Source organism: Andrographis paniculata, unplaced genomic scaffold (genome assembly GCF_009805555.1).
Source record: "Andrographis paniculata isolate CXL003 unplaced genomic scaffold, ASM980555v1 Contig83END, whole genome shotgun sequence".
Taxonomy (NCBI): Eukaryota; Viridiplantae; Streptophyta; class Magnoliopsida; order Lamiales; family Acanthaceae; genus Andrographis; species Andrographis paniculata.
The window spans coordinates 2,535,271-2,548,295 of record NW_026137621.1 but is presented as its reverse complement, the minus strand read 5'-3'; the positions used below and the strand labels follow the sequence as shown (position 1 = coordinate 2,548,295).

The following is a 13,025-nucleotide window of genomic DNA, read 5'->3' as shown; positions in this document are numbered from 1 at the left end:
ATTATATTGTCCAAATTGAATTTGCGGATTGCAGGATTATTGATCAAGTTAATTAGACAGACATATATAATATATTTAAATTAGGGATAAGGTACGACAATAATAGGATCCCAAGTTGGTATCCAAATTAATTGGATCTGAAATCTCATATGGAATCTAGTATTATTATTATTATTATTATTATATTAAATATGCATGGTATCAAAAAATCGCAATTCTAGCTAACAAACTAACTCATATTACTACATACAACATCCATCTGCTTATAGTGTATAATCAAATCTAATCATCTTCAACTTTTTCGATGCCAAATTAGGGTTAGAGTACAATTTCTAATTATCTTGTTACATTCCGAGACTTCATGTCTTCTTCTCCACCAATTCCGGCAAGCTCGCGGTGGCCGGCCATGATTGTCGGTTGTCTGATCCCAGCTGGCCCCCGGAGGCTGATCATCTGCACGCTAGACGGTCCGCAGTGGATGGTCGTGGATTCGGACATCATGTGATGCGAACATGACGGAAACCTTGTTTCATAGAGGCAAGCTGATTGTCTCCTGTAATCGTCAGATTTTAACTGATTTCGACGGCCAAAGAGTATTTATAGGACATGGCTGCCGCACTGTAACCCTATAAATGGCGGTGGCAAGGTGGAGAAGCACATTGTGACCCTCGTGTACGGAGAAGAGCCCGAGAGGCAAATTCCACGCCGCCCGTCTGCCTGGCTTGTCTCTGCACAATAGTTAAAAAAATAAAAAAAAACTTTTAGTTCGAACAGACCAAATATTTGAATTTTTTTTTTTTTACTTGAAAATTAATTTGAATAATATTTTGAATTGGTATTTTAATAGGTGAAATATTATTTTTTAAATTTATTTAATCATATATTACAATATAGATAAAATATCAACTAAATAATTTATATTCAACTTTCAACCATAGTTAGTTCCAATCAACAGCCAAACACGTCCTTATAGAGTTAAGTCCATAAAATAATTAGTATATGAATAGCGATAAAATAATAATTAATATGATATTTTGAATTAAAGTTAATTGTTAACAATATATTAATAAAAACTAATTATTTAATTTGATATAAAAATAAATTATATAAGTATTATTTATAAAAAATATTAAATTAATATATAATTTAATATAAAAATAATTCGTACATAACATGCTAATACATAGATACATGATATTTATGTGATATATCAGATATATGCATGTTATATATATACACATCATGTACTAGCGGTGTTGGGAGTGGGGCTGGGCATATGGGCGGATGATTCCATCCCATATACAACCATACTCGTCAGAAAATTTCTCTAATTTTTTTAGAATATGTTTATTTGTTGGAAAATCGGTTAATTATTTAATCGATTGAATTTAATTTTAAATTAAATTTATAATTTCTGAAACCGATTATTTGGTGAGTTAAAATGCATGTGGGTTGCATGGTGGTTATTAATTTTGTGGTTAGCCACCTTTCCGGACCAGATAATTACATGCATATATGATAAAGAATTATTTGAAATTTAAAATTCAAATAATATATTTATGATCGAAATTAAATTTGGTGTTTATGACCGAAATTAATATAAACGACGGTTACAAGCCATTAAAAGCCGACAATTTTGGCTCGACATTAAATTCCGAGGGTGGAGGTGCCTATAAAAGGCCCTCTCCACCACTTCATTTCACACACCAAAACTTGAGAGTTTTCTCTCGTCTCTCCCTCTTATTGTTGGAAAAATTTTATACCGCGAGAATATCAAATAATTATCGAAATATATTCGATAAAGTTATTGTGTTATCAAATTTATTTGGAGAAATTGATTATCGAATTTATTTCGATAAAATTGTTGTGATTATTAAAATTATTTTGACAAATTGATTATCGAATTTATTTTGATATTTTGATTATCGAATTTATTTCGATAAAATTTTCGTGATTATCGAATTTATTATGATAAATTATTATTGATTATCGAAGTAATTCCGATAAATTATTTTGATATCGAATTTTATATTTCGATAATTATTTGATATTCTCGCGGTATAAATTTTTTCCAACAATCATAAAAACGAATATTCTTTGATATATCGCGAGAATATCGTCACTCGATTAAATTGCCAATATCATGGATGTTGCCGGAAATTTGAGTTTAGTCACATACGGTGTCGACGTTTCTACTGTGTTGATAGATGTCGGTCGGACAGAACAAAATGTTGTTTCGAGTGTGCTGATTTATGGCATTGTAAATTGGGTAATACTAATCTAAATGCTATAAAAAGATTCGTAAGTTTTAATTTACTAAATATTGACACTTAAACTAAATGAAGTTTGGGTGTAGACAAAAATGGCTAATACTGTTAAAAAATAATAATAATAATAATAATAATAATCACCTTAATAAATTATTGCACGAGATATTGCTACATTTACCTGTTAAAGAGAGAAGCAATAATACCTTAAAAAAAATAAATAAAAATAATAATAATAATAATAATAATAATAATAATAATAAATAAGGCAGCGAATCAGATGAGCTGTAATATCAAAACAGTTCGAAGTGATTGGGGAGACAAATGTATAGTTTTGTATAAAGAATTATGTTGCATAATTCATCAGACTACGACATCATACTCATCATAACGAATGGCGTTACGGAACGCATAAATGTCTTGTTGATTTATTCAGAATTACCAAAAATTGGGGGCAATTCTAACTGTCTGTATAAAATTCCACTTAAAAGAAAGGATAAAACTCCTTATAAATTGTGGATATGCAAAAAACCTTCGTACAAATATTTGATATGTGGGGATGTGCCTGGCTAAAATGGAAGTACCGTCTGTGAAGAAAGCGGTAGGTCGTGTAAAGCTAGTAAGAGACTTGATGTATTTAAAATATATTCTCGACTTTTAGCATTCACTACACGAGATATTCTCTAGTACTTGAAGGATACTGTGATACTAACGGGATATTTGAAACGAAATATTCGTTGTCTACAAACGGATATGTCTTTTTGACCAGAGGTGGAGCAATTTCGTGAAAGTTCACGAAATAAACTTGTAAAGCTCGACCTATTTTGGGAAAAAAAAAATCTATTTCCTCCGGTGATGATATATTGTGATAGACAAAATGCAAAAGCAAAGGCTAAGAATGGTATTTACAACGGTAAATCCCGACATATCTTTACATACACAACATTGTGAAAATTGATCACTAGTAAGGTTACAAGCCATTAAAAGCCGACAGTTTCGGCTTGACATTAAATTCCGAGGGTGGAGGTGCCTATAAAAGGCCCCCCTCACACCCATTTCAAAAGACACCACACCACGAGGAGAAGACTTCTCTTCCTCTCTACTCCTCTTCACCCCCACACAATTTCGGTGAGTTTTCCGGCAAGCTCTGGAATCTATACTTTTCTTAGCATATTCGTGACGAAAAGAGGTTCTACCTCGACTCGACGTGATTCGATAAACTTATTGTGATTATCAAATTTATTTTGATAAATTGATTATCGAATTTATTTAGATAATGTAGTCATTAAAAATTAAATGCCTAAATTAAATTAAATATAATGTATTTTGGAAGAAAATGAAATTTCAATAAAATAAATCTATGGTAATTAATTATACACATATGTTAATTTTTGTACAATAAATATCAACCATTAATACAAAAATCTGCTTAAAATGAAAGATATCGTACAAATATTACGTGCATAAATAGAGCCATAATAAATTTGACAGTAAAATAAATTAATCTTGTTAATAAATGAAGTATATAAATTAATATCTTCCGAAAAAAAGGAAATGATATAAAGATTTTGGAGAGAAAGGAAAGTGCACAATTAAATCCACCAAGAATGGAAAGCGGCATCCGATGAAAAAGGAAATATTATAAAATCTTCCTATTGGTCAATCAAGACGCATCATGTGGCACCATCCGAAAAGGAAGCCAAGGCCACCCCTCCCCTATAAATAGGAGTCATGGCCAATTCATTTGAGACACCGAAGTTACATCGATGATTCAAACAAAGTAGTAAGTCTCTAGACTCTCTATGTATTGTTCTCCATGTTCTTCGTGTCCTTCGAAGCGTTCTTCATCGAAAGTCACTGATTTGAACAAATGATTCAATATTGGTTGACAAATCGATGGAGTTAACGTTCTCCGTCGTTTGCCCAAGCCGGAGGAATGATCAAAGTTCCCAAAGCCGTTGAGGAATTCGTCAAAGCCAAGGGAAGGTCTTCAAAGTTCCTCTCAAAGCTTCAAAGTGTTAATTGTGTTCTTTACTAAAGTATCAATTAGGCCTTCTTCGATCCAAAAGTCAAAGGACACGCCGCCAAAAGTGTTATGGAGACCAAATCCACCTCCTCAAAGATCAAAGTCGCGGATCGTCCAAAGAAGACATCAAATCCAAAGCTGAGGATCAAATCGCCCGCACGGAGACCAAAGCCCTTCAAAAACGGCAAAGCTAAAGCAAAGATCAAAGTCTCGGATCGTCTAAAGAAGACATCAAATCCAAAACCGATGATCAAATTGCCTACACGGAGACCAAAGTTCTCCAAAAGGCAGCAAAACCAAAGCAAAAATCAAGGCCTCGGATCGTCTAAAGAAGACATCAAATCCAAAGTCGATGATCAAATCGCCTACAACCAAAGCTATCCAAAAGGCGGCAAAGCCAAATCAAAGATCAAAGCCTCGAATCGTCCAAATAGGGCATCAAATCCAAAGCTGACGATCAAATTGTCTGCACGGAGACCAAAGCCCTCCAAAATCCGGAAAAATCAAACCGAAGACCAAATCTCTTCGGATCAAAGAAGTCATAAAAAACCAAGTTGGAAAACAAATCAACCCGAAAGGAGAATCCAAGGACCCATTTAGAGAATAGGACCCCTTTGATAATAATTTATACAAATTTTTGTGTTTACTAAAAATAACACAATTTTTCGTCTACAGATAAAATTATTAAATTCGATAAACTTGTTGTGATTATCAAAATTATTTTGATATATTGATTATCGAAATTATTTCGATGTTTTGATTATCGAATTTATTTCGATAAATTGTTATTGATTGTCGAATTTATTTCGATAAAATTTTCGTGATTATCGAATTTATTATGATAAATTATTATTAATTATTAAATTAATTCCGATAAATTATTTTGATATCGAATTTTGTATTTCGATAATTATTTGATATTCTCGCCGTATAAATTTTTTCCGACAGCGTTTGGTACAACAAAATGAGGCAAGATAAATAAAAAAATATCGTATGTGTGTTTAGATTCAAATAACTTTCAAATTTTGAAATCTATTCAATATATATATGTATATAATATGAAAATTATAATGAAAATTGACAAGGGAGAAAGAATAATTTGATTCCAATTCACAGTTTCAACAAAACAAAAAAAGTATTATCATCAGATCGCTCTGCAATCCCCTATTCTGTACGTAATTCCCACTACCACCGGACATAGGTCTACTAGCTTTGAATTTTTCTGGACTCCATTCAACTTGTCTCCCCACCAACACCAATCATGGCTTTCTGGGTTTTCTCCCTTGAACAACGCTGTTGCTGTTGATGTTCTGATGGAATTTTTTAGCCGCCAGGTTTGCTAATTTTGACTAGGCCTCTGTTTTCCTTTAATCATTCAGCTGAATTAATTATTTATTAATTTGAGTTGAAGCAGATTCCGTTGTGTCTATTGTTGAATTATTGTTGTTTTGGTATTCATTTCTTATGATTGTATTCTTTGTTTGCTTGTTTGGGGTGATTCTTTGCTCATGATATTATTGCTTGGCTCGAAAGCTTCTAATAAATGAGGAATATATACATCCATCTGTTGATCATGCCTTATTGATATATCTTCATGCTTACTGTGGTCCATTTACAGAGATGGTTTTGTTGACAGATTAAACAACTTGTGGGAAATGGGATGCCTTTTCTCGACTCCAACAGAAATAAGCGGATAGGATACCCAAAGATACCGGCACACATTACGGATTCCCAAGCCTGTTGATTTCTCTGAGTCGCTGGGTGACTGTCTAACTAAAAGCTTAGTGGAACGCCTTTCTGCTCTTAGAACCAGAATACTTGTATTGGTGTGGTAGGGCAAGAGGTTGCAACGATTACAAGAACGAGGCGCAACACAGCCACTCAACATGGTTTGTATCATCTGTAGTATGTCTGAATGTTTTAACATTAATTATGTATACCCTCTGAGGTTGATGACATTCCATCTCTTTCTGCACGAGATTCCATGCTTGGAGATCCTCTTCAGGCTCTAGAAGACTATTTACCTTTTCTTCTGGGATTGGTTAAAGATGGTAAGAATGTACGATGCATTCCACTTGTTAAGATCTCCTTAGAATTCAAAATTTTTGAGTTTTAACTGTTTTGCAACACAAAGTACAGTATGTTTGCGTCAACCAAGCGGATGAAGCAGAGGTAAAGCTACAATTCCACTTTTAAGACCAAAACTTTTTCCTCTGGGATCCATTTATTCTCTATGCATTGCTAGTGAAAAGTGATAGCATATATAGTGGTTGTTATTTCTCATTCTAACCAAGTTCAAAGTTGAAGTTTATACGTAATAGGAGTAGGACCCTTGTATTTTTGGCTTCCCACACTTACCAGCAGCTCATTGCATATGTGAATTAGGCGACGTAGATAAACTGAGGGGATGGTAAAGGAGAGAGTGGAGGTTAGGAGACTTGGCAGTAAAGTAGTGGTAGCAAGTGATAATGAGATTGAAGTGGGTGTGTTTGATGATCGATCATGAAAAGTAGATGACTCGTTTTAAGCAAGATGGGCGACAGAATGAAAGCTAGACAGCGAAAGATCTCTTTGGGGAGGGGGCTTTAGAAAGTCATTGTGCTAGTGAAACTTTGGGGATGTTCTTAAGAATTGAGTAAAAGAAAGAATATTGATTGTGTACTATATGCTTGACTTTGTCTCTCTTGGAGGCTTAAGCTGCTGGTGCAATGAAAGCAAAGAAAATGTGGGATGACTTGGAAGTGTGGAAGAAGGGTATTCATGCATTGATTCAATCCATAGTCAAAGGGGTTAATTTATAGATAGATGTACACGAGCTCTTGAACCTCTTTTGTAGATGCTAATTTTATAGATATATATAGCATAGCATTCAGACAGATTGTGTTAACAAAGTTACATTGAATATAATATATAAACTGTTATGGATTTGGGAAATATATATATGTTTAGATACATTTTGAAGGAAATCTCCTAATTGTAACAATCCTTCTTATATATAAGATTTTGATGTTTTCCTAGGCTGCGGCATACTACTATTACTATCACAGTCTAATTCTTGATGAGGGGAATACAGACAAGTCCCATGGAATGGCCATTGCTTCTTTGAAGAATATCTTAAAGAAAGCAAGAAAGCTTCTGAAACTTTCAATTCATCCATTCCTGTCTCAAGGTAATCCTTGTTTTGATGAAACATTATCGGCATTGTAAGTAGAGAATCTCTTTAAACTGTCACCACATTTTAGTTACATGGTTTTTGTACGACGGCTACATATCATTTACACTGGAAACTGTATATTTGCCTTTGTAGCTGTGACTCATTACCTTTTGAACCTTACAGTCACTACATTATATTAATATCGTATGTTTTGAGCAGGAGCCCTCCGCTTCCGCTTTGGGGAACAATGAAGTATCTGTCTGAAAAAATTCCGAAGGATACTTCTTCCAAGGTGCAATCGAAGCAGGATCTTCTCTCTCACGATTATAAGTAAGTCCTTTCCCCAAGTTAGAATTCACTCGGCATTAACTTAAATGAAATGCGAGCAGTGGTATTAGTTTTGTCTATATCTTTGTTGTGTAGAATCACGGAAACAACACCAACATTGCCCAACTCTGCTTTGGCCCTCAAATCCGATGAGTATCAGCTCCCTCTTGTGGATGACTCTTGGAGTAACCAAGCAATAACAACCTCTGACAAGTCGAAGGAGTAATAATTCTCCCACAAGCAACGGCATGTCATGATGGCTGGTGGTGTCGCTCGCGTTCCTGCAAAGCGAATGGCGTAAGGCTCGGGCCGTGGTAGTGTTGTGTTGTGTTTTTGCAATAAATTGTTGTGTGACTAATTAAGGCAAGGCTCACACTGCCATTGTTGTTTTGTTTGTTGCGAAATGTGCATTTTGGTGAAGGTAGTGTGTTTTCTTTGAATGAAAATGAAATTCAGTTATAAGTTAGTTGGATTGGAAACTGAATTATGAATTTGTTATAACGAAAGGGAATGTGAAGGAGGGAAAGTCTTCACTCACTCAATCCCGTGTATATATATATATATATGTCTATTTAAATCTAGAAATTCAATTAGAAATGATTGACAATGGCATCAAGTTACTCCTCCGATATTCTTCTCATCGACGGAATTCCCAACCACATCGCCGAGATCATACTACAGAAATTATGGACAGTCGATCGAATTCGCGTGAGAACTGTTTCAAGGGAATGGTATGCTACTCTGCGCCAATTACCGCCGTCGGAGCCGCCATGGAAGATCCTGTCGAACAGCTTCGATCAAGAAATCAATCCCAAGAAAATTAAACTTTTAAGCCCAAGCAAGAAAGAATACACTTTCGAGTATCCCAACAATGGGCAATGCTGCTGCGGATCTTCCCGGGGATGGCTGTTCATCGGCGGCGGCGGCAATAGCGTCGCGGAAATTGGGAAGATTCTGCTATGGAATCCGCTGTGCGGAGATATTAGGAATCTTCCTCCGCTGTCGTCATTGGAATTTCTCCAGACCGCTGTCAATGCCGGCTTACTGTTAGGGTTCAACTTCTTATCTTGTTATGTTACGAGAGTTCATGTCTTCTCCACGAATTCCGGCGAGCTCGCGGCGGCGATGATTTTCGGTTTTCAGGTCCCAGGTGCCCACCGGAGGTTGATCATCTGCACGCCAGACGATCCGCAGTGGACGGTCGTGGATACGGAGATCGTCAATGAGAACCCGATGGACGTCCTGTTTCATAGAGGCAAGCTGATTGTCTTCTGTAATGATATGCGATATTCAACTACTGTTTCCAATGGAGTTATCGGACATGGCTGCCGCTCTGTTAGCCTAATCAACGGCGGCGAGGTGGACATGGAGATTGTAACCATAGCGTACCCAGGAGTACGTGAGGACGAAATTCCACCCGTTCAGCTTGGCTTCTCTCTGCAGAGAGGAGTTTATAGAGAGGATTTTTTGGTGGCGCCGCTGTCACCGGCGGCGGTGTCCGGCGAGATGCTGCTGGTGAGTGCTAGGGTGGATCGAACCGCAAGAATAAATGATCAATCAACGTCGTACATGTGCCAGAAAGTCGAAGGTGTTGAGGTGCACGAGATTAATCTTTGTCACGGCAGCTTGCCGGAGAAGCTTAGGAGCATCGGGCGGCAGGCGGTGTTCGTTGGCGGAGGTTGCGACGCGGTATCGATGTCAGTGAATGATATTGATAACGTTGAAGTTTTGAATGATTTCATATATTTCACGGAGAACGGTGTTATGATGATTCCGACCGCCCCCGGCTATAACATCGGCCAGGGTATCTACACGGTTCAGCAAAGAGGAAGATTCAATGTAGAAAATGGTTCTGTTTTCAGTGATTTTGTATCGTATTTTTGTAAGTCCAAGCTTCTTGGGTGGTTTATGCCCAAAATATACAAACTATAGACTAAAGAAAACATTGTATTTTCTCATTTTAGGACAATCTGAATAAAAGTTCAATTTTTTGTTTGAATAAACTTTGAAAAAAATAGTTTCTTTTTTTTTTTTTTTGTGTTTTTAATTGTTTGAAAATAATAAAAGTAAAAACTTTTAATTGTTAAAATTACTTTAAAAAATACGATAACAAATGTAATTTACTATATATTATTAGAAATTTTAAAATTCTATTAAAAAAATAGATTTATATCCTCGTACATCCTACTGTGCATGGATAATGATATTATTAATACGACATAACTTAGGATTATATTTAATTATTTAATTATTATTTTTATTGAAGGAAATCAGATATTGAAAAAGATAATAAATTTTAAAAATTGTATTTTTTATTAAAGGTAATAAGTATGGTTATTAATAAAAATAAAAAAAAACAATCATAAAAGTAACGAAGAATGTGACCTTAACAGATGCTGTTAAAAATAAATATTTGCAATCTATATTAAATTAAAAATCAAAATAAAATTAGAAAAAACTTATACCTATCGGTGAGAAAAAAAAAATACTCTCTCCGTTCTAAAAGAGTTATCTTGTTTTTCATTTTCGTCCGTACCAAAATAATTGTCTAATTTCTTTATTTAGTAACCGTGGTTCCCACTTTATAACAAAATTATTCCTGCTTTTCCAAACTTACCTTAATTATTACTCTAACCTACTTTTTAAAATCCTTCAAAAAAAAAAAAAAAAAAAGGACAATTTAGTATTTTACATTCTACTGTATACCCATTTTCAATTAAATAATATTATTTATTAATTCTCGTGTTAACACTTAATAAGACGTCTCTTTTGGGACAGAATGAGTAATTGATATTAATGTCTTAGCTTTTATCATGCCGTTGGTCTATAGTTAAATTATATATATACTAAATAAAAAAAATTATAAATACGATAACTAAGCCAAATAAAGAATATTATGTAAGCTAATCAAAGTTTCATAAAATACACTATCCCAAACACAAGTCCAAATTTACAATATCAAAGCCCTAGTCTAATTAATATATTTATAACTTATGGAGTCTAAAATTTACTGAAAATAGGGTAAATTGATTAGTGTTTCTACGTGGACTAGAGTCGTTCCATCTTGATTCTTATATTAGGTTCGGCCGGAGGTTTACTCAGTGCGCACTTTCAGATAACGGCAGCGGGTTCCCACAGAAAAAACAAGAAAAAAAAAAAAACATATCAAATATATTAAAAAACACATCTTATATAATTTTAAAATTAAATCAATTAAATAATATCCTTCCGTACCTACTATATATAAAGGAATAATGTTATACTCCCTCTATTTCACTAGACGGATGGTATTTGCTTTTTACACGTATATTAGTATTATACTGGACTGTAGTAAAAAAGACAAAAATACTCAAATTAGTATGGTGTAATATAAAAGTAATGGCATTTGTGTAATATATTGTAAGTTGAAAGGGTATTTATTATGTTAGGTAGGTAGTACAATTACTAAATTAGGAAATGATAACCTGGGACGGACAAAAATAGAAAATGGTAACATTTCAATGAGACAGAGAGAATATTATAATACTAGCCTATAATCCTTGTTATGTACGAGTAATTATATAATGTGATATTTCCTTCGATTTTATATTTTAAATAATAATTTTTTTTGTTATTATTTTTTCTATAATAAAGTTTGATATGAAAATACCCAAAATTAATTCATAAAAAAAAAAAAAGAGTTAACTGTTTTTTAGGCCCGGCCCTTTATCATTTTAATACCATAACTCTAGGTTGTTCTCAAATAATCCTGTAAGTGAAAATTTTTCGATATTCAATCCTTGATGCCTATGTGACACATTCGCGGCATGCGTGCGGAGACATGTCGGCGAGGTCAGCGCCACATGGCATACACGTGTCTGCCACGTGGATAATTCTTTTTTTAAAAATTTTATTTTAAAATTTTAAAATATAAAAAACTAAAAAACTAAAAAATATAAAAATAAAATCTAAAAAATAAAAAATAAAACAAAGACTAAAAATTATCCATATATAAGTCAGATTAGCGTCACATGACTTTTAATAATTTATATATTCTATTTCTTTAATTTATATATTCTATTTCTTTAATTATATAAAATATATATTTTTAGTTTTATTATAAAGAAATAAAACTATTAACTTATCGGCCACGTGGCACTTACCTGGCAGACACGTGGATAATTTTTATTTTTTATTTTATTAACAATATAAAAAATATAAAAAATAATATTATCCATGTGGAAGATATGTGTACGCCACGTGGCGGTTATATGACCGATATGTGTCCACCGGCATGCCACGTAGGTGCTACATCGAAGACTAAATGTACGAAAATTTTTCACTTACGAAACTATTTTAAAACAACCTCTGCACTAAAAAATCAGTTTATATTTGAACATAGGTTATAGTTATTATTTCTACTCAAATATCTCTCACATCCAATCCACATCATATCCACCTCAAATATATTTGAAAGGGAATGTGAAGGAGGGAAAGTCTTAACTCACTCAATCCCCTATATATATATTGTTTCTTTAAATCTACAAACCTACAAATTCAGTTAGAAATGATTGACAATGGCATCAAGTTACTCCCAATTTGTTCTCATCGACGGAATTCCCAACCACATTGCCGAGATCATATTACAGAAACTATGGACAGTCGATCGAATTCGCCTGAGAACTGTTTCAAAGGCATGGAATGCTACTCTGCGCCAATTACCGCCGTCGGAGCCGCCATGGAAGATCTTGTCGAAAAGCTTCGATCAAGAAACCAATCTCAAGAAAATTAAACTTTTAAGCCCAACCATGAAAGTATACACTTTCAAGTATCCCAACAATGGCCAATGCTGCTGCGGATCTTCCCAGGGATGGCTGTTCATTGGCGGTGGCGGCGATAACGTTGCGGAAATTGGGAAGATTCTGCTATGGAATCCGCTGTCCGGAGAGATTAGGAATCTTCCTCCCCTATCGTCATTGCAATTTTTCCAGAAACTTTTCAATGGCGGCTTAGAGTTAGGGTTCAACTTCTTATCTTGTTACGTCATGAGAGTTCATGTCTTCTCCACGAATTCCGGCGAGCTCGCGGCGGCAATGATTTTCGGTTTTCAGTTCCCAGATGCCCACCGAAGGTTGTTCATCTGCACGCCAGACGATCCGCAGTGGACGCCCGTGGATACGAAGATCGGCTATGAGAACCCGATGGATGTCCTGTTTCATAGAGGCAAGCTGATATTCTTCTGTAATGATCTGCGGAATTTAACTACTGTTTC

General features: G+C 34.6%; 1 pseudogene; it reads left to right on the top strand.

The window, feature by feature from the left end:
• The first annotated feature begins 5,444 nt into the window (after positions 1 to 5,444).
• On the top strand, positions 5,445 to 8,266 carry LOC127241781 (uncharacterized; annotated as a pseudogene).
• Positions 8,267 to 13,025: the final 4,759 nt, after the last annotated feature.